The sequence below is a fragment of the Symphalangus syndactylus genome, chromosome 16, assembly GCF_028878055.3.
Source record: "Symphalangus syndactylus isolate Jambi chromosome 16, NHGRI_mSymSyn1-v2.1_pri, whole genome shotgun sequence".
Classification (NCBI taxonomy): domain Eukaryota; kingdom Metazoa; phylum Chordata; class Mammalia; order Primates; family Hylobatidae; genus Symphalangus; species Symphalangus syndactylus.
Window position 1 is genome coordinate 53,459,818 of NC_072438.2, and position 23,079 is coordinate 53,482,896.

The 23,079-nt window shown below is 37.0% G+C and overlaps 1 protein-coding gene across 12 annotated transcripts in view; it reads right to left on the bottom strand.

Annotated features, from left to right (window-relative positions):
- Window positions 1–15,890, bottom strand: part of COX7B2 (cytochrome c oxidase subunit 7B2) — a 176,990-nt gene extending 161,100 nt beyond the window's left edge. For 5 of the 12 annotated variants that reach the window (XM_055245723.2, XM_055245732.2, XM_055245726.2 and 2 more), the window contains exons 1-2: window positions 15,670–15,746; window positions 7,151–7,234 (exon numbers count right to left, since the gene is read on the bottom strand). The gene's annotated coding sequence lies outside the window, so the exon portion shown is untranslated. Of the gene's footprint in view, window positions 1–3,356; window positions 3,435–7,150; window positions 7,235–11,128; window positions 11,205–15,669 lie in introns of those variants that run through there. The other 7 variants (XM_055245722.1, XM_055245734.1, XM_055245725.2 and 4 more) reach the window with 5 other exon arrangements.
- Between the last annotated feature and the right edge of the window lie 7,189 nt (window positions 15,891–23,079).

The window sequence follows — 23,079 nt, forward strand, 5'->3', positions numbered from 1 at the left end:
TGGGTGTAGGACTTCTAAGAGCCTTAATTATGGTGAGTATATTGTGAATGTCTGAGAGGAATATATAATATTGTATGTCTTTCAAACTTACTTGGCTATAAAAATTCGTTCCTTTATAGCATTTTACACAAGTGGTCTGCATTATACCAGCCAGTTGAAATTCCCTCCACGGATAAGCTATACCCTTTGTACATACTTCGCTGCTGAACTGTTCATATTGCATTATAAAATATCCATTTGCACTAGCCTGTGAGTTCTCTGAGGGTAGAAATGCCTCCTTCATTTTTTATTCTCTAGACTCGGCACAATGGCAGAAAGAAAACACTGAATAAATGTTTAAGAAATATATTCAAGCCTGAATGAGTTCTGTGGCAATAGCTGTGGCAGCTAGCATCAATGAGGGAACACAAGGAAATTTCAAAATGCTAGAGTTTTCCAGGGCTTATTCATGGACAAGAAGCAGTCTAAGTGAGAATCCATGGATAAAGTCAAAGATGTGGCATTTCCAAAAACATACAGCAAAGTAGAAGAAACTTTTCCAGTCTAACAAAAAGTACCAATCTTTCTTCTTTAAAAAAGTCAAAATATCTTTCTCTTCTCTCTACAGACAATGATATAAAATGTTGTCACATTAAAGAATCAAAGAGTATATAGTTTTTAAAAAAGTAAGAAAAAGAATTATCTTATATACCAACAACAGCCAAGCCAAGAGCCAAATCAGGAAGTCAATCCCATTCAGAACTGACACAAAAAGAATAAAATACCTAGGAATACAGCTAACCAGGAAGGTGAATGATCTCTACAATGAGAATTCTAAAAATACTGCTCCAAGAAATCAGTGAAGACAAACAAATGGAAAAACATCTCATACTCATGAATATGAAGAACCCATATCATTACAATGACCATACGGCCCAAAGAAATGTACATCAAACTACCAACAATGTTCTTCACAGAACTAGAAAAAACTATTTAAAAATTTATATGGAACCAAAAGACAGCCTGAATAGCCAAAGAAATCCTACGTGAAAGGAACAAAGCTGAAAATATTCATGTTAACTGACTTCAATAATTACATTATGGGGCTACAGTAATCAAAAAAGCATGGTACCAGAACAGACAGCCCAAAAATAAGGCTGCACACCTACAATCATTTGATCTTTGACAAACCTGACAAAAACAAACAATGAGGAAAAGACCCTCTATTCAATAAATGGTGCTGGAATAACAGGTTAGCTATATGCAGAAGATTGAAGCTGGACCCCTTCCTTGTATCATATACAAAAATCAACTCAAGATGAATTAAAAACTAAATGTAAAACCCAAAATTCTAAAAGCTCTGGAAGACAACCTAGGCAATACCATCCTGGACTTAGGTATGGGCAAAGATTTCATGAAAAAGATACCAAAAACTATTGCAACCAAAGCAAAAATTGACAAGTGGGATCTAATTAAACTTAAGAGCTTCCACCCAGCAAAAGAAACCATCAACAAAGTAAACAGACAACCTACAGAATGGGAGGAAATATTTGCAAACTATGCATCTGACAAAGGTCTAATATCCAGCATCTATAAGGAACTTAAACAAATGTACAAGCAAAAACAACCCCATTAAAAAGTGGGTAAAAGACATGATCACTTTTCAAAAGAAGACATACATGCATCCAAGAAGCATGTGAAAGAAAGGTCCATATCAGAGATCATTAGAGAAATGCAAACCAAAACTACAGTGAGATAGCATCTCACACCAGTCAGAATGGCTATTTTTTTAAAGTTGAAAAATAACAGATGCTGGTGAGGTTATTGAGCAATTGTTGGAGTTGTGCCAAGCAACTGTTGGTGGTGGTGTAAATGAGTTCAACCATTGTGGAAAGCAGCGTTGCGATTCCTCAAAGAGCTAAAAACAGAACTAACATTTGACCCAGCACTCCCATTTTTGGGTATATACCCAAAGGTTTATAAATCATTCTATTGTAAAGACACATCTACACCAATGTTCACTGCAGCACTATTCGCAATAGCAAAAACACAGAATTAACCTAAACGCCCATCAATAACACATTGAATAAAGAAAATGTGGTACATATACACCACAGAATACTATGGAGCCATAAAAAAAGAATGAGACCATGCCTTCTGTGGGAACATGTTTGGGGCTGGAGGCTATTATCCTTAGCAAGCTAAAGCAGGAACAGAAAACCAAATACCGCATGCTCTCACTCATAAGTGGGAGCTAAATGATGAGAACTCATGGGCACAAAGACGGGAACAACAGACACTGGGACCTACTTGAGGGTGGAGGGTGGCAGGAAGAAGAACAGAAAAAAAATAACTATTGGGTACTAGGCTTAGTACCTGAGTGGCAAAATAATCTGTACAACAAATCCCCATGACAGTAGTTTACCTATATAATAAACCTGCACATATACCCCTAAACCTAAAAGAAAAGTGTTTTTTAAGTATTAGGAAGTTAATTAGAAATTATTTGTTTTTCTGGAGTTTATTTGATTTGTCACTTTCATATGTAATTACACATAATCACTTTCTTAATTTATATACATGGTTTTGTATTTTTTAAAGCCCTCCTAAAATTGTATAATCTTCCATTTGCACCAAACCCTGATCTCCCTAAGGGAGAAATTCAGTAAAATTACTTCGCTAGAAAATAATTACAATTAGACTTGAAGCCAGGACTGGCTGGTCTCAAAGAGTTCTTTCTATTGCACTTTCACCACCTTTATTATCAGTTAAACCTCAGTGTGAATACATTTCATCTCTTCTTGAGAATAAATACATTTGGAGGGGAGAGAAAAATCAAGGAAGCTTCTGGAAAAGTTATTATTAAACACACAAAACACAGGCTACAAGTATCTGAACATAAGCTATTCCTACTTTACAATTTTGCCTAGACTTGTGTCACTGGCCTCTTGTTATATAGCTGACTAAAAAGAATTACTGCGTATACCTGAGTGTAAACTCATATTTTATTCTTACCTTTGCATATCTATAAATTTGACTATGGTTTCACAACTGGCATGCCCATGAGACTGTCTAATGGGGAAAAAGAAAATTCTGCAATCCACCTTTTGTTTATGGAAATCTCTATCTCAGTGGTACCAACCTACTTTTATTTCTAGATGCTTTTTATTACCGTAGCAGTTATGCTATTGGTAAATGTACCCAGTGGCAATTTTAATTGCCCAATAAATGCAATAAATAATTAAAGCCAGCATTAAGTATGCTAATAAGTCTACATGTTTCCTAAAACAATTACACCAGCATTGTAAAACTGTTAAAATAGGAATATAGGCAAGCCAATCACACTCAAGATTTGATCATTTTTCTAAAAGACTCACAGTTTCTCAGCCATTAAAGCTAGTGGAAAAACCTTCCTCTGGGGACTATTTTCCTGGCTCATTTTGTATCATGATAGAATTAACAAAAAAGAAAAAAAAAAACGACTAGAAGAACAAGAATCCTTAATAGAAGTAAATCACAACACACCTCATACACAGTTTTGGACAATGAATATTGTATTTTTTGCCAATAGCAAGCAACAGGCACCCTCTGCTTTTGTTAATGCAGTTCAGCTGATATGACAGACAAAACTGAAAGAGAAGGAGAATGTGCTTTATCATCTGTAGCCGAATTTCAATTTTCTCTTTCCAAGTACAGTTGAATGCATTTTCTTTGCAACCCAAAGACAGAAGATCTTGATTACTGTTGCAAGAATAATCTCAGCCTTTGTGTGAAGAAAATAGGGAAAATAAATAGTCTCTCTGGATGATGTGTCAGCTTTTGAACTTAGAAAACAAGATATATTCTTGGAGGTAGGGAAATTTAATTAAGGTGAAATAGTATACACATTAAAATGACAATTGAAGGCTTGTTTTGTAGACTATGGCTGGCTTCCCAAATGTCCTATGTTAGCCTCACCCCAGGGGCACAGATAACAGAACCAGGAACAAACAGGGTCAAGACAGGTGCAACTGTCTGGGAATACAGGTCACTCAGGCCACAGGCCCTGTCATGAACTGCCAGCTCTTGTAAAATAAAGGTTCCAACTCCTTTCTCCCCACCACCACCCATGTTTCAGGTCTTAAGAAAGAAAATGAATCGATATCTCTCCAGATTTCTTCTCATCTATCTCCACATCAAAAAAAAAATCAATCCAACACCAGCTCAGCTGGATTCTTTCTCTCTGTCTCAGGAGAATGCTAAGTGTGTCCCCTCTTGAGTATTAAGAAAAGTTGTGTTTCTCTGAGTCACCTTTCCTTTACTTCCATTCAACAGACAACATTTTAATTGTGGCTAATAAAGAGTACTTCATTGTCCCCAATATGATCAGAAAACACAAAATTAGTAACTAGTCTGTTATTGTTCTCTCTCAAATATTCTGTCTCATGCACCCCTCAGGGTAATCTCTACGGCTGTCAACTCAGCACTGCTGTCCTATCCCCGTCCATACTTCTATCCCTCCTTCCTCTCCACTGCTCAAATTAAATAGCCCATTCCCAATTCATCTGACAAATCAGTCTGCAATAACAGATGACAGTGGCTTAAAGTGTATATTTACATGGACACAAGAGATCAGGTCCCCCAATAAACAGCTCACCCCTACCCTGGGTAATATTTTAAGCCAGAAAGTTAATGAGAATTTATCAGACCTCATTTTCTCTTACCTCACATTAAATCTGGTATTGTTAACCACATTAACTTGACATTGTAATTTCCTCAGTTCCCCTAACTATGCTGGCTATGTTCTCTGATCTCCACCTCTCCGTTTCTCCTTCTAACTCTCTATGGGCTGCCTCTAAGCCTAATTTTTGGCCTTATAGCACAAAGGGCTTACTCATTCTCATGATTGCTGTCACCTTCAGGTTGGAGAAGTCTGAACCTGTATCTCCTGCCTAGAATCCCAGTACTATATATTCAATGTCTAAAGGGATTTTTCTCCTGGATATAGTCATTGGCCATATCTAAATATGCATAAAGATTAACTTGTCACCTTCCCTTCCAAATTTATATTATTTTCTCCAAATCCTCAAGTTATCTCGGAATTATTTCTTTTATTCCATTCATAACTTGGGTCTACAAGAACTTTGGACTCTTCTTCTGAAGTCTCTTCTCCAAAAGCCAAATCTATATTAGATGTTCTTATCATTTACTCTTAAATTATTCCAGTATTTCCCTAAATTGGCCATCCTGATTCAAACGTCTCTCCATCTCATCATTCATTTTTTTTTTTGAGACAGGGTCTTGCTCTGTCATCCAGTCTGGAGTGCAGTGGTGTGATCATGGCTCACTGCAACCTCATTCTCTTGGGCTCAAGCAATCCTTCCACCTCAGCCTCCCAAGAAGCTGGGACTACAGACATACACTACCATGCCTGGCTAATTTTTTTTTTTTTTTTTTGTAGAGGCAGGATCTTGCTGTGTTAACCAGGTTGTTCTCAAACTCCTGGGCCCAAGAGATCCACTGGCCTCACCCTCCCAAAATGCTGGGATTACAAGCGTGAGCCACCATGCCCAGTCCACTCAATTTACCATTGATAAATATTCATAAAATATTGTTTCTTATTATTTCACTTCCCTGTTTAAAAACTGTGTTAATGCCACATTGTCTGTAGCATCTGATTTGAACTCTTTGGTCTAGCCCTGTATCCTTTTGCATATATCTTTCTGTTCCCTGATCATAAAATTAGATTATCAAATTCACTGATAAAATTAATCAATGAACACAGGGTACTGTAAACCTACTATAGTGTAACCTCATGAAGGAAGGGACTGTTCATCACCTCTTATTTGTTCATTGCTGTATTTTACTATGGTGGAGAAAAAAATTAACAAATTATGTTCAAGAAATGATCTTAGTTTTTATCAATTCCCATTATTGTTGATATGCTATCTTCTTTATTTACCTCTTATACAAAATAAGGTCCAAATCATTATCCTTCTCCTCTACTAAAAATTATCAATTACTCCAACCTACCCTTATTGATCCCTCTCCTTTTTCAACTACTATAGCTTTAAAATATACTATATTATACTGTATGCTAATAATTCCATCTGTAGCAATTTTGTCTTTCGAGCTAGATTTCAGTACCCATTTATTTGAAAAAGTGTCACAGTATTAGCAAATAAAAAGAATGTGAAACCTTGTAACTAGAATCTAAAAGATGAGTTAAGAAAGGCAAGAAATCATCTTCTAACTAGTGAGTTTAGCTACTAGTAAGAGAATAGATTCAGTCTCAATTCCTAGATAGGCATAAAATCCATTTTCATAAAACCCTAAGAGAAAATCTAAATGCACTTCAAGAAGACAGGCTTAACAATTGGAGGGTGTCTCTGTGTGTGTGTGTGTGTGTCTGTATGTGTTTGTGTGTGTGTGTGATCTGTGCATTTATGTATGCGGTGGGTGCTTTTTCACCAATGAGAGAGAGATTGTGAGTCATGAGCGAAATAGTTGGCCTTTCATGAGAAAGTATAGATTCTTCTCTGTAGGTCTCCAGGCTCATGACAGACTTTATCCAACTTAAATTTCATCCACAAATTCATTTCATAAATAAAATAAATTAATGTAAAAGTATTTTCCATTTGAATGGTTATTTCTGCAACAATTACACAGGCATTTTTGACATCTTAAAATAATAAGTATAGTAATTATTATAATAGCTATCATTTGTAGAGTACTTGCTATGCTCCAGGTATAGTGTTAACAATTTTATCAAGCACAAATGACAAAAAGTCATGTACTGGATATGTGGAGAAATAAAACAACCCTAGATTTCTCAGTGTTCCTATAAAAAGCCCAAGCCTCCTTCAACATGGAAATATATTCACTATATAGTCACAAAATCTTTAATTCCATTTCTCATAAAAACATTTTCACATACCACAAGGATTAAATCTGTAGCAATTTGTTTCCCTAATGATGGAGCTAACTGTTCTGATCCAAAATTAAACTTAGCTCTCCCAAAATCAAAAGGTTACATACTGGGATAGTTACCTAGTTACTGGGTGAAAGCATAGAGCAGAAAATTCCTAGATATTTATATTTTAAGGAAGAATGAGAGCCAGGGCTTGGAGAAATCTCTAGGTCTGTGACATACAGGGCTATGTGGCTCCTGGGGAGATTTTTATTTACATACCAAAGTGCTGGAGATAGGAATCACGCCCATTATGTTTCCAAGGATACCCTTGCAGAAAGAGAGGTGGACAGCTGCCTCCTTGCCCTTAAATAAGCAGAGAAAATCTGTTTTTTCTTGTTCTTACATGGGTAGTTTGGCTTCTTGAGTAGAACAACTGACCTGGCTCTCATTGTCTCACCAGAAATGTAAGAACTGGTGGCGGGGAGGAAGGGGGTCTTACTTCTCAGTAAGAAATCTGTTACTGATATGGGGCACCTCAAATTCAGAATAAAATTAATAAAAACAAATACTGCTATGATTTGAATGTTTGTGTTCCCCCCAAAATTCATTTGTTGACATTCTAACCCCCACAGTGATGACATTAAGAGGTGGGGGCCTTTGATAGGTCGCCCTCATTAATCAAATTAGTGCTCTTATAAAAGAGGCCCAATGAAGCTTGTTTGTCCCTACCACCATGTGAGAATACAGCAAGAAGATGTCATTTATAAGCAAATGGTGCCCTCACCAGACACCAAATCTGCTGGCACCTAAATCTTGGACTTCCCAGTCACCAGAACTATGTGACATAAATTACTGTTGCTTATAAGCTACCCAGATTATGGTATTTTGTTATAACAGCCCCAAAAAGACAAAGACAAATATTAAAAACTCAACACAATGTGAACTTGATATTCTTAGCAGTTCTAGAACTTCAGGTGTATAATATGTAACTTTATTTCTACATCTTATTATGATTTCTGCCTTTGATTACCTAGCCTAGCATAAAGCTTCAATCTGCTTATAAATTCAGATTTTCCTCTGATTTCTTATTCTGGTTTCAGAAAAAGCATATGTAACATTGAGGTATGAAGGGTGGCATTCAGATGACCCTCGTTCATTTTATTTGTGATATCTTGTGGTAATATAACCTGTCATATACTGCCTCAACATGGATTGCTACTACAGCAGGTATTGAAAGTTATGGTCTCACCGATGGACTTGATTCCCACCTCAGCTATGAGACATAATCAATCAACAGAAATTTCCAATAAATCATCCTATTGTCTTTATCATAGGCTTCCCACTCTGATGGAGTTGGGGGTAGAAAAAATCAGTAACTGGCAGGCCTACCCAAGTTCTAAACAATTTAGTGATACAAAGGAGTTGTCCTAAGATGAAATCAATATATTACCTCTGCATCTAATGAAGCAAATTTAGAGAGTACAGTTTAATCTATTGTATGATTAATTTTATGTGTCAACTTGACTGGGCTTAAAGATGCCCCAATAGCTGGTAAAACATTATTTCTAGGTGTGCCTGTGAGAGTGTTTCCAGAAGACATTAGCATTTGAATCAGTAAACTGAGTAAAGAAGATGCACCCTCACTAATGCGGACTTACGTCAGCCAATCTATTGGGGGTCCAACAGAACAAAATGGCAGAGGAGGGTGAACCAACTCTCTCTCTCTTTAAGCTGGAACATCATCTTCTCCTGCCCTCAAACACTGCAGCTTCTGGTTCACCAGATTTCACATGCAAAGACTTGTATCAGTAGTCCCCCTCAAGTCCTCAGGCCTTAGGTATTAGAGTGGAAGTTACACAATCTGTTCCTCTGGTTCTTACATTTAAGGACTCAGTCTGAATCACACTATCAGCTTTCTTGGTTTCCCATCTTGGGACAACATATTATGGGACTTCTCAGCCTCCATAGTTGCATTAGACAATTCCCCTAACAAATCTCTTCTTATTCCTATATCTATCTCTATATATCCTATTAGCTTTGTTTCTCTGGAGAACCCCTGCCTAATACATCTATGAATAATGGGTTTTCCAATATTACACAGATCTTCCCACTCAGTCTCAGCACACAGTATAAGGAAAGTCCTTCTCTTACCCCTGTAAAATGGAAGTGCAGAGCAACTTCCTGAGGACAGCTGAATCCCAAGAAAAAAAGGAGGACAATGTTCTAGTTTCTACTTCTAAAGTCGATGATCATATAACTCCCTTAACTACTCACATAAAAGTTAGGTCAAGAGATCAAACATGTTATAACAGTGGACCTTCCACACAAAAGGAAACATCACAAAAAGAAAGAAAGCATTCTATAATCCCTTCCATATACCAATAATCTGCAGCATTTTTGTTCTACTAAACCACTGGACTTAATCTTTAAGCTTATGGTCAGCCAGCATGGCTCTCCTACAGAGAAGGGAATCAGCAGCCTATCAAGACATTGCTTCTTTGCTTCTTCCATTTCATGAGTCACCTACACCATCTATGACTTTAGGTATCGTTCTGAGACCACTGTTAGCAGTTAAGATTTTTGAACCCCGAATTCTCCAAAGTAGGTCAAAACTACATTAATTAAATTAAATCTGTAGTCATTCTACAGCCTGGCCAACATGGCAAAACCTTGTCTCTACTGAAAATACAAAAATTAGCCAGGCATCGTGGCACATGCCTGTTATTTCCAGCTACTCAGGAGGCTGAGGCACAAGAATCACTTGAACCTGGGAGGCAGAGGTTGCAGTGAGCCCAGATCATACCACTGTACTCCAGTCTGGGTGACAGAGGGAGACCCTGTCTCAAAAAAATAAATAAATAAAATAAAAATAAAAAATTTGTAGTCATTCTATAACTAAGGCTGCAAACTGATTTCTAATTCTGTCTTATCGAAAATCATGACAGGTATATATCTAACATAATACATCTGGGTCCCGCAATGAGACCAAACAACTTAAGAAATTCCAGGAATACAATTCTAACATTATAGAGATATGCCAAATTTGAAAATAAGCCCTTTCAATTATTAAATTCCCAAGAATAAATTTAAGTCCAAAAACTAAATCACCTTGGAAATTCAAATAAAAAACCATTAACACTCAAAGAAATTAAAGTCCATTATCAAATTTTCACGCCCTTATGAGCTACACCTTGAAAATGTTCAAATCAGAATGCTTAGGTAAAAGTCAATAAAATATCATGATGAATTTATTCTTCTGCCACCTCTCAGAGGCATTCTTAATACTTGGAATGGGCAAACAGTCATGTGCCACATAACAACATTTCAGTCAATGATGGACTGTCCTATAGTATTAAAATGGAGCTGAAAAATTCACATCACCTAGTGACATTGTAGTCCCTGTAATATGGTAGCAAATTACTTAGTTTTTTTTTAAAATAAATTCAGTGTAGCCTAAGTGTACAGTGTTTATAAAGTCAACAGGAGTATACAGTAATGTCCCAGGCCTTCACATTTACTCACTACTCACTCACTGCCTCACCCGGAACAACTTTTAGTCCTGTAGGCTCCTCATTCATGCTAAGTGCCCAATACAGGTGTATCATCTTTTATCTCATACAGTATTTTTACTGTTCCTTTGCTATGTTTATATATGTTTACCTACACAAATACTGACCATTGTGTTACAAGGACCTTCAGTATTCAGTAAAGTAACATCCTGTACAGGTCGGTAGCCTAGGAGCGATTAGCTATACCATATAGCCTATGTGTGTAGTAAGCTAAACCATCTAGGTTTGTTTAAGTACACTACATGATGCTTGTAGAATGATGAAATCACCTAATGATGCATTTTTCAGAACATATATCCTTGCTGTTCAGTGATGCATGACTGTAGTTCCTCCAGGGATTCAAATATTATATCACATCAAAGACAAATTTTTCCTAGCTACATTGTAAAGAGGCCAAAGAATAATCATCCGCAAAAAAAGTGAGCTGTATCTCTATCATACTCTTATGACCTCTGATAAACTAAAACTGAATCAAAGATTTAAATGTACAAAGGGAAAGAAATATGAAACCGTGAAGTACTAAATGAAAACAAACAAATTCCTTTAAAATCTGGAGTGAAAAAGACATTTCTAAATGACTAAAACCCATTACATAAAGAAGGAAATACTGATAAACTGTACTATATTAAAAGAAAAATCAGGGTCAAAAGACAAATGACACACTAGAGAAAAAATATTTCAAACTCACATCATAGGCAAAAGATTCATCTCCATCATATAAAAAGAGTAGCTAGAACTCAAATGGAGATAACAGTAATAAATTCCTAAAAATGGTCAAAGAAAATGAAAATCACTTCACAGAAAAAGAAATTAAAATGGCCCTGAAAGAAATGCAAAGATATACAACTCATTCACATATTCTTATTGAATAATAAATACAAATTAAAACAACACTGAGATAATATTTTTCACTTATCAGATTTTCAAGAATCCAAATTTTCATAATACTCTGTTAATGAAACAGATCTCACACCAAAAGAAGAATGCAAAATGGTACAACATATACAGGGAGAAATTTGGTAATAACCAAACATTACACAGGCATTTATCTTTTGATACAGCAATTCTACTTTTAGGAATTTATACATGCAAGCATCCACTAGCAGGAAACTGTTTACGATACATTCACATCACAAAATATTAATTCCATGCAACAAGGAAAAGTTTTCCACATACTGAAAACATGCAGTTGACTGAAAAAAAAATGAGGTACAGGGCAGAGTGTGTAAAGTTTGCTATCTTTTGTAGAGAAAAGGAAAAATTAAGAACGTGGATTCCTATCTGTATGTGTCTGCATGTTAAAAGACAACACGTAAGGTATACATAGTATGGCAGAACCTATTAAATGGATTACCTATCTACTTATGACTCTGAAGCTAGATTGCCTAAGTCTGTTTCTGCCACTTTCAAATTAAAACCTTTTCGAGCCTATTTTTAAAATGGGGAGTATAGAAATTCTTACCTCAGAGAGTTGATACAAGATATAAATGAGTTAATATTTGAAAAGTACATAGGACTGTATTGGGACACTTAAGTATTATACAAGTTTTTTTTTTTAAAGCAACAAACAACTAAATAAATAGAACCTGCAGGCATGGGTAAATATATGAATAGAAGTAAGGTTTGTCATATTTACATTTTTCCATCTGTTTTAACTTTACAAATGTATGGTTCAAAAACAATACTAAAAGAATACATATACTCAACACAACTGTCCCCACACCTATGTAATTTCAACACAGCCACATTCCCAAACCCTAAAACAGTTATCCCAAAGCACACTGTGTTCTTAGAAACTGGAACTGAATGTCATCTAGAGGAAGAAGGGGACATGAAAATATTCTTGGTTGCAGCCTCATCAGGATGCTTGTCATTTATGTGAGTAACACAAAATCCTGAAAACTCCTATCAATACGATAATTTTGACATTAAGGATTCATCCCACTTGGGAGTAAAATGCACTCAGTATACTGTTGCCTCTCTCAGAGAATGACATTTGAGACATTCCTGCCTTACAGAAAAGTTTAAAAATTTCCAATCAAGATCACCAGGTTTTAATTAAGCATAAAATTTTCCCTCTACCTGTTTTTAAACCTTCATTTTCATTCCCTCTCTGAGCCCTCAGTTTCTGCCACTTTGGTGCAGCTGAAGGTGGACTCTATCTTATAAAACAGAGCCTACCATCTCTGATAAGCATATATTTCAATCCTACATTACAGTAATTATTTCCACTGTTTCTTGTTATGGAATTGATAAGCTGGTGACCTGCCCCTCAGGGAGGGTTTCTCTCTCATCTATTTATTTCAGCTGGAAAACCACTCTCAGCAGATTCCTGAATTGAAGCTGCAACTGATGATTCTGAAGCCTGAGCCTCCAGGGGCCCAAACAGAACTAATTCCTTTTCCATGTGCTCCTTTAGGCACTGTCTTTCATCATAAACTTGTGCAGACCTTGAATAGCATGTTTTTCTGCTACATATTTTTCTGCAACAATGAAACACACCTCTACTTTTTATTTTCTTCTATCCTTCTCTTATATCTTTCAGAAAGTTTTAACTGTTCTTAGCTATGTAATCAACTTAGGAAGTTGAGTTTCTAACTGCTTAACCTGCTTATTAATTTGGTCTCTTCTCCAACACACATAGCATTAATGCTGTTTGCTGGAAATGAATACTTGACTACCTTATTTTTTTTCTAGGTATTAGTTTTTTTTCTAACATACTCCTGTAGTTCTTAAGTTCCAGAATCTTCTTCTCTATCAATAACAATGAAATCACTCAATTCTGAATTTACTAAAAGTATCTACCATTCAAACACATATTTTCCTCTCTTCCTACCTGAGACAAATAGTTCCATGCAGGAACTTTTCTCTCATTAGATCAACATCTAGTCTATTTAGGCCTGAATTTATCTTCTTGCCTGGCTCATTCCAATATGCCCCTCTTGCTTGAGCCTTGTCTTCAATCCTAATTTTTGGGCACAATCCTTCAAGGCACAAAATGTAACTATGTTCAAAATCTACAATGGCTATATTACCTTGAAAATCACCTAATGACACTTTGTGAGTTCAATAGATGTCCCTAGTCTTAGTTCTAACTGCCTTTAATGTCATCCCTTAACTGTGACTTCTTAACAGTTTCCTATTTCCTGACTCTCTTTCAAGGAGCCATTTCATTTGAGATCTTGCCTCTTTCTCTTTTTGATTAATTTGACTCAGGTCCTTATCTCAATCTAGTAACAACTAAACTCTTAAACTCTTCTTTTACCAATCCTATGAATACAACATTTAGATCCTCTTGAATCTCTATTTCCCTCTACTTTAACTTCAAATCTCATTTTCTATGTCATTTCTCTTAAGCTGGTGTCCTAATTTCCCAAATTTGCTCCTAAAAACTTTTCTTTTTCCCCAGCTCTTATTTTATTCTTGCTTTCATTTTTCCATTGCTCTCTATTAACAATGAAGCATAAATTTTAAACTACTCTAGCACCTAAAAATCCTAAGCAAAAAGGATTTTTAGAACCAGATATTCCAATCATGAGACTTAATTGCTTTCTCAGTCACTGTTTTTGCAATAATTGTATTGAATGGTTTCTCATCCTCAATTTATGAAGATTTATGAAAATCTATATGGTCTTTATAAGAAGGGTTCCCATTGCTTTTTAATTTAATATCCAACTCCATAATTGGATATCCATATGCACCTCCTATGGGTGGAGTCACAGTGTGAATCTCAAAGATCAAAAGTTATGACCAGAGTACACAGAATTGTTAAATTCAAAGCCACCGTGAGATTAAAAAAATAGGAACAACTATTAAATCGATGGCCAAGTCAGATAACTCCAAGATTTGTCACTCCAAACTTCCATCTCTTGTCTTTGAAGAGGAGTCAAAACGATATAAAAGATCAGAATTTGGGCAGACTTTTTTTTTTTTTTTTTTTGGGGGGGACGGAGTCTCTCTCTGTCTCCAGGCTGGAGTGCAACGGACGATCTCAGCTCACTGCAACCTCCACCTCCCGGGTTCAAGTGATTCTCCCGGCTCAGCCTCCCGAGTAGCTGGGACTACAGGCGCGTGCGACCACATCTGGCTAATTTTTGTATTTTTAGTAGAGACGCGTTTCACCATGTTGGCCAGGATGGTCTCGATCTCTTGATCTCGTGATCCTCCCACCTCGGCCTCCCAAAGTGCTGGGATTACAGGTGTCAGCCACTGCACCCGGCCAGAATTTGAGCAGACTATCTATGCCCCTTATGTAGGCCTGGCACTAAACATTTCCTGCAAATACCACTGGCCATACTGGAACCACTTTGAGATCTATAAGGCTCGTACACAAAAAGACTCTATAATCAAACCCTTCTCTTAGTCAAGGCTACTTACAAAAAACTGCCTCTACAGATTTCAAAGCCAAGCAGCAATAATCACTCGACCAACACCCGTTTAATAGGGATGCCTCAGCACTCCTGGTCAGATTTTGTTTGCTGAATCCCTCAAAGCTTATTGGCTTTTGCTTACAGCCCAAGGTATGCAAACCTGCTTACATACAAACAGCCACTCTCCTGTGGACAAAATTGCCACTACAGCTGAACATATGTGATTGGTACCTAGACCGGTTCTGCCAGAGTGCAACACTTCCCACTTTAGCCATGCCAGAAGATACAACTACACAAATCGCTCTGCAACATGGAATTCCTTTCCTTTTCATTTTCTTTTTACTCCCACCCTATGTCCTAGACGTCAGAGTGAGAGGAAGGTCCAAAATACAACGTCTTTCCATTCCCTCTGGGAGAAATGAAACAAAAGAAGTGGCAGAAAAAAAAAAAAAAATCTGGCCGGGCGCAGTGGCTCACGCCTGTAATCCCAACACTTTGGGAGGCTGAGGCGGGTGGATCACGAGGTCAGGAGATCGAGACCATCCTGGCTAACATGGTGAAACCCCGTCTCTACTAAATATACAAAAAAAAAAATTACCCGGGCGTGGTGGCGGGCCCCTGTAGTCCCAGCCACTCGGGAGGCTGAGGCAGGAGAATGGCGTGAACCCGGGAGGCGGAGCTTGCAGTGCGCCGAGATCGCGCCACTGCACTCCAGCCTGGGGAGAAAGAGTGAGACTCCGTCTCAAAAAAAAAAAAAAAATCCAAAATATTTCCTGATAACTGTTAGAGCAACGAATGAAGACCATGTCTTATAACTGTCAGCTTACTGATAACGAACCCCAGAATTAGACAAACTTACCAACGACGTCACAGGTAACAGCCAAAAAAAGATGACGCAGACGCAAATTCCGAACCTTTCCGTTTTACAGCCGGGAGGGGTCGGGTAAAACAGGTACTTCCGGTGAGCAGTTTCCGCTTTAGGCGAAAGGAAGAGGCGATCACATGAAGGACTGCGCGTTCCAAACTGACCAGTCAGATAGATGATTGCTATCTCCACAGGAAGAACTAAAAAGACAGCCATTAGGAGTGTTCTTCTAATATAAGTCCCTCTGTAATGAAGGAAACGAAACAATTGAGGTGAGTGTTCCTACTTACCAACATAATTCCTAGTGACACCTGTAGGGATCTTTTCCTTCCATGTCACAGCTATCTCTTGGCAAGCCCTCTAGCTCCGTGTTACATCTTTATCCCACCTGGTGATGAGGGAAGTTTGAGATTGCCTGTAACCCAAAGCAAGTCATAAATCCCGTGTAGCCCATCTGATCTCTCCTAAGCATACTAGGATGCTAATTATGATGACCATATAATATTTTGCTCAAACTGAGACCCTTGAAAGTGAAAGAGGGCAATGTAATTTATTAAAATTATATGTTTTCTTATTTTTTGAGACTTTGAGACTTTATATTCGTGGGCCAATAAAGTGCAATTCAAAATTCATTTTGGAAAGTAAATTAGCTCTAAAAATTAAAATGATATAATTGAATATTAAAGCTAAAACTTTTTGTAAAGCCTGTATTGATAATATGAACATTATAAAATGGCACTTTGGGAGGCCAAGGCAGGTGGATCACCTGAGGTCAGCAGTTTAAGATCAGCCTGGCCAACATGGTGGAACCCCGTCTCTACTAAATATACAAAAATTAGCTGAGCATGGTGTCGTACGCCTGTAATCCCAGCTACTCTGGAGGCTGAGGCAGGAGAATCGCTTGAATCATGGAGGCGGAGGTTGCCGTGAGCCGAGATCGTGCCATTGCACTCCAGTTGGGCAACAAGAGCGAAACTCCATCTCAAAATATATATAAATATATAATAAAATGTTCATTCTTGCTGTATGCTGATGTATTTTAATTAGTGTTTTGGTCTATAAGACTGGGTCACTGGTATTTTCTAAAGAATATATTTTAATATGGTATTATTGCTTGTAAATAATACCATATTAAAATTGCATAGTCTTCTCAAATACGTACTTTATGGGTGATATATGTAAAATTTTTGACGTTTTCACTTAACTCTTCACCATGTATTATAGTATCTTAAATTGAGAAAATAAGCTCATAGAAATTCTGCTAAACAGAAAATATCCTTTCTATTTTTTTTCATTTTGAAATATGTAATTTTTTCACCCAAATATTTTCACAAGTACCTTCTTTTGGCCTGTATTAAGGGAACCTATCTTCAGCAAATATTTGTATGAGACAAATTTCATTAACTTTGTTGTTATTTATGATTCTTTTGAGGTTTTTTTTTTTTTCTGATGGAGTCTTCTTCTGTCTCCCAGGCCGGAGTGCAGTGGCACCATCTTGGCTCACTGCAACCTCTGACTTCCCGGGTTCATGCGATTCTCCTGCCTCAGCCTCCTGAGTAGCTGGGATTACAGGTGCACACCACCACACACGGCTAATTTTTTGTGTGTTTTTAATAAAGACAGGGTTTCACTATGTTGGCCAGACTGGTCTCGAACTCCTGACCCTGTGATCCACCCGCCTCGGCCTCCCAAAGTGCTGGGATTACAGGCGTGAGCCACCACGCCCGGCCTCTTTTGAAGGTTTTACAAATTTAGATCCTGCAAAAATTGGAAAGGCTTTTAAATTTTAAGTCTCTAAAAATGTGAATTTATACTACTTATAGTAGAAATCCCATGAAAAAAATTATATAAATTTAGAATATTCCAAAGCACAATTACAGAATGTGAAAGTTAAATATTATATAAGATTGAAGATCCAATTAAATTTGTTCATATTATCCCTTGGTTTTGAATGAGTATTTTAAATATTTTCCTGTGTCATGGGCTTTGTTTTTAATAACTACAGTCTGCTACATTTTCAAAACCCATATTTTATTGGCAAAACAATTGAATTCTTTGAAAATGTTCAAATGATTTTAATACAGTTCAACACATTTTTTCTGTCATAAAAAGTTTACTATTTTTGTAGATAATTTATTTACAAAGTTTTTTTTTAAGAATCAAATATTTGTAAAATCCTGTTTGGAAGCAACAAAGAAACAAAACGTGCCATTATGTTTAAGTCTACAATTTTGTTTGTTTGTTTTACTCAATTCCAGTTTCACAAAAAAATTGATTCATCTAATTATTACATATAACACTATTTGTGAATTTTAACAATTACAGCTTATATTTCAATTGCAGTTTAGATGCATTAATTAATTGTGTGCATACCACAGCCCATTCCAAGAATATAATTATCCCATAGGTTTCTCAATTTAATATGAATATTTATTTTCTCCTAGGACCTTGTGTTCTTCCCAATTCAAGTTCATAGTCTACTGTAATAATTTATTTTAAAAATTGCCTGAACTGCATATAAAATCACATTCCCAATAACAGCTGATGTTTTACTCTTTTGAAGAATGAATTTTCCAATGTCTTAATTTGACTGCATAAATTAACGTAAGTTTTTCTAACTTTCCTGTGCTGCTAGTGTCCCAGACCACCTTCCTTTATTAGTAAGTATCCTTAATGATGTATTTAATAGAATAGTGGTTGTATTAGCCCATTTTCATGCTGCTGATAAAGACATTCCCCAGACAGGATGATTTATGAAGGAAAGAGGTTTAATTGACTCACAGTTCCACATGGCTGTGGAGGCCTCACAATCATGGTAGAAGATGAAGGAAGAGCAAAGGGATGTCTTACATGGCAGCCAGCAAAAAGAGAATGAGAGCCAAGTGAAAGGGCTTGCCCTTATAAAACCATCAGATTTCATGAGACTTATTCACTACCACAAGAACAATGTAGGGGAAACTGCCCCCATGATTCAATTATCTCCCACTGGAAGATGAGATTTGGGTGGGGACACAGCCAAACTATATCAGTGGTGAGTAAAGTTTGGTCTGGAAAGGTCAGATAAACAGAAACAGGCTATTGCTAGTTGTTTGTCAGGTTTGTCCGTGTGTTAAAGGCATAATATTGTTTACTGCACACATTTCACACTTTTTAAAATGAGATGATAGCAGAAGCTAGAAGTAAAAAGTCAAGATCTAATAAATCCACACTGACTTATTTTAATGCAAACATAAATAGTAATTGTTCAACAAAAATAAAACATCTGGGATAAATACTGTGTTGAACAAGATGCTAAGAAGTAAGATATACATTCTTTTGTGTGATATGTTTCTGTGAGCCTGAAGATATACATTCTTTTGGGTGGTATGTTTCTGTGAGCCTGATGCCTTCAGAACTTGCCAGATCAAGTACACATAAAAGTCTCCTATGGCAAGATCTTCTCCCACCTAACTTCTCTCAAAACACAAACTTTGTTTACTTTCCCATCTCCCACCCCTTCCCAGGCCTTGATCTTAGAAGTGAGAAGAAGCACAATGTGCTCACCTCTTCTTTTCACGTAAGTCTCATATGTCTCCAAAACACCAACCATCCCACCTTTGTTCTCAGTCTAGATCCCCTCATAAATCCAGTTTGAGGAAGAGGAGTGATTGGAACTCTCTAAATCAGATTTGGCCAACTGTCAGGTTAGCTTTTTTTTTTTTTTTTTTTTTGTAATGGAATATGAGGAGAAATTAAACTACAGGGCCAGGAGGAAAACAGGAAGGATAAGGAGATGAGTGGTGCATGGCATAGGTCTCAGGAAAACATGCATAGAGACATTTGGGGGCAAGGATATGGAAGTAAATGTGGAATATGGGGAAAAAAGATGAGAGATAAAAGGAGTTTTTCAAAAGTGTTCATTTGTGTTATATGTACACTTCATGATGTTTAAGGAATCCAAGGAAATAAATTTCCTTTTAAATTAATTTTTATCACTGTGCTGTTATTCTTTGACTACCATGCTGTAACTCTATGATTTCAATAAGATTAAAAAGAGAACAACCAATGGAATTTAGAAAAAAATTTCATAAAATAATGTCTTGATCAAGAAAGAATTCAAATCTGAAATTATTATTTAGCTATACTAGCACCTGTAAAATGTGTTTTATCTATGATACCAGACTGCACAGCCCTGCAGCCTGACCACATGACTTTATGAAAGGCTCTATTTCATGCTTTCTGGAAAGTTTTTGTTTTTTAATCTAATGGTTTGCAAGTTATTTGGCAGAAGTGACATCTCTATTTAGATCATATGAGCTGCTTATTTACATAGACCATCCAACTTTGTGAAATGTGAACCTCAAAAGCTAATTTCAAATTTGCCTAGTTTCAAATTGCCACTTAATGGCTCAGTTACTGCCCACTATCAGATCTGGAGTTAATCAACTACTTAAAGGGACAGTTAAGGGAATGACATAATATTAGCAGGAAGGATATAGCTTCAGTGGTACAGTCCCAAAGGTCAGAGTCTCTTTGATTTATCAAATTGCATGGTTATTTTTAGTGAAGGTTTAGAAAGAAGCCCCTCCACTCTGGCAGTTCTTTTTACTAGAACCTGATGACCTCTAATTTTAACACCCTGCCTAGAAAAACATCTGTGACCCAATTCTCTCACAGTCTTGTTTCATGTGTTATGAATGTAGAGATATGTATCCTCTATGGATTTCATGAAAAATAAATAGTTCTTCCTCTAAATTATCTTATCTGGATTAGTGTTTGACTATTAGTTAGTGGCAGCATACACAAAAACATACCAAATAATACGGGTCAAAGGGTTATTTTTCATAGGCCACAATTATGTGCTAACTATAAGGCAAATTATTCGATCACATGTTTTTGTTTGTTTTGAGACGGAGTCTTGCTCTGTCACCCAGGCTGGAGCCCAGTGGCGCCATCCTGGCTCACTGCAACCTCCGCCTCCCAAGTTCGAGTGATTCTCCTGCCTCAGCCTCCTGAGTAGCTGAGATTACAGGTGCGTGCCACCACGCCCAGCTAATTTTTGTAGTTTTAGTAGAGACGAGGTTTCACCACGTTGGTCAGGCTGGTCTCAAACTCCTGACCTCGTGATCTACCCACCTCAGCCTCCCAAAGTGCTGGAATTACAGGCATGAGCCACCATGCCTGTCCTCAATCATATTTTTGATACTTCAATGTAGAGGATCTAGGGCCAAGGCATCTAAATTTCACAGTTTTTCAACTGCTGAGCAGGTGTGAAATGATGACATTCACTAAATAGACTACTGGATAGTGCCAATATATATGACAATTAAAGATGGCCACAATACTTTGACTCTCTTCCATAGACAGGCAAGGCCTATGTCCCCCTGTCTTGAATTGGAGTGGACTCTGTATCTACTTTGACTAATAGAAGATGGCGAAAGTAACAGTATTCCAGTTTGTATGCTGGGCAGTAGTGGATTTGCTCTTTCCACTTCCTGTCACTTAGAATGCCTACTCTGAGGGAAACCAGTTGCCACATAAGAAGTGTGACTTCTGACACTGCCATGCTATGAGAAAGCTCAATATAGCCATTTGCAGAGAAAGATCCTCAAACAACCACTACTGTTGTACTTCTCTCAGCCCAGGCATCAGGCCTGTGAGTGAGAGAACACTCTTATGACTCCATTTTTGGCAATATTTCACTACAACTTCATAAGAAATCCCAAGTGAGAATCACCCAGGTGAGCCCACAAAAACATGAATAAGAAAACCCAAAACAATGCTTTTTTTTTATTAACCAAATTTCAAGGAACTTTGTTAAGAAGCAATGGACAACTGGAATAACACTCAATATTTACTAAGGGCCAGGCACAGTGGCTCACACCTATAATCCCAGCACATTAGGAGGCCAAGGCAGGCAGATTACTTGAGGTCAGGAGTTCGAGACCAGCCTGGCCAACATTGTGAAACCCCATCTCTACTAAAAATACAAAAATTAGCCGGACGTGGTGCTGTGCATCTGTAATCCCAGCTACTCAGGAGGCTGAGGCAGGAGACTCACTTAAACCCAGAATGCGGAGGTTGTAGTGAGCCAAGATTGCACCACTGTACTCCAGCCTGGGCGACAGAGCAAGAATCCATTTCAAAAAAAAAAAAAAAAAAAAATTAAGCACTTAACTTTGTGTAAGAGTTTCGAGACATGTTCAACTTATTTAAACATCAAAAACATTCTTGACTAATTACATCTGACTCCCTCTTCAATTGCTCTAAACATCAGAATTATGATTATAGATCCATTGTAGTATCTTTAGTTCAGAGCATTACAAATGGTTGTTTTAGTCATAGTACACAATCTTAAACTGGAACTGTGTGAAGTAATTTGTCTACCCCATTTCTTAAAAATAGTTAATATTATATTATCAAAAACACATAAATAAAGTGAAAATTATTGTTGGCATGCTGTAATAGGTCAGTTCTGACATTAAAATATGAACATTTTATTGATAAAATATGCAAGGTGATATTAGTGAGGCGATTAGATTTTAACTACTCAACTAAACTTACAATTCAAATTAGCCAATAAACTAAACCTACAAATTGCAAAGTGCTATGCTATGACCCTCATTTTGTCATCAAATGAGTATATTAATTTTTAGCTTGTTAGACTTACAGGATAAAACTGTGAACTTGTATCAGAGAGTATTCATCCTTTATCAAAATATAATTGCTTTACAGATTTAAAAATTGTACCAAATAATCACAAAGTAGATACGGAGAACATAGGAAAATGCCAGGAATTAACTACACTAAGGAGAACCTAGAGGTGGTCTCAGCAGGCAAGATGGCCAGTGCTGTGATTTACAGGTTGCCAGCAAGACAAGAGCAGGAAAAAGGCAGTCCAGGAGAAAGATTTAGCTTGACAAAGCATCAAAGTATGTCCATACAGGATATGTTTAGAGAATTTCATGCAGTCCTGGGTGACTAGGTCATAGAATAGGTGGAGGCAAAGGATAAAGGTGATTGTGTTGGGCCCTAAATGTCATGGTAAAGAATTTATATTTTATCCCCCTGAAACAAATAGAGACTGTGGCAAATGTGAAATGAACAGAAATGAACTTTAAAAATATTTGGCATCAGAGTGTAGAATGGATGAGTCTGGAAAGACAAGATCAAGAAGCCTGAAATAAGGCCATCACTTGAGCAGAAATGGGAAGAGTAATTGTCTAATGGAAAATAAATTACATATCACTCAACCTTTATGATGAATGCCAGCATTTTAGATCTGCTCTCGGAGAGATATATTTGAATAATTCAGTTAGCACAGTCTCTAAAGGGCATTTTCAATTCTATATATGGTTTATTCTTCGAGTGGCCAGAAGGTATAATTCTATTTACAATGCAATCTTTTCCAAAATAAACAGCAAT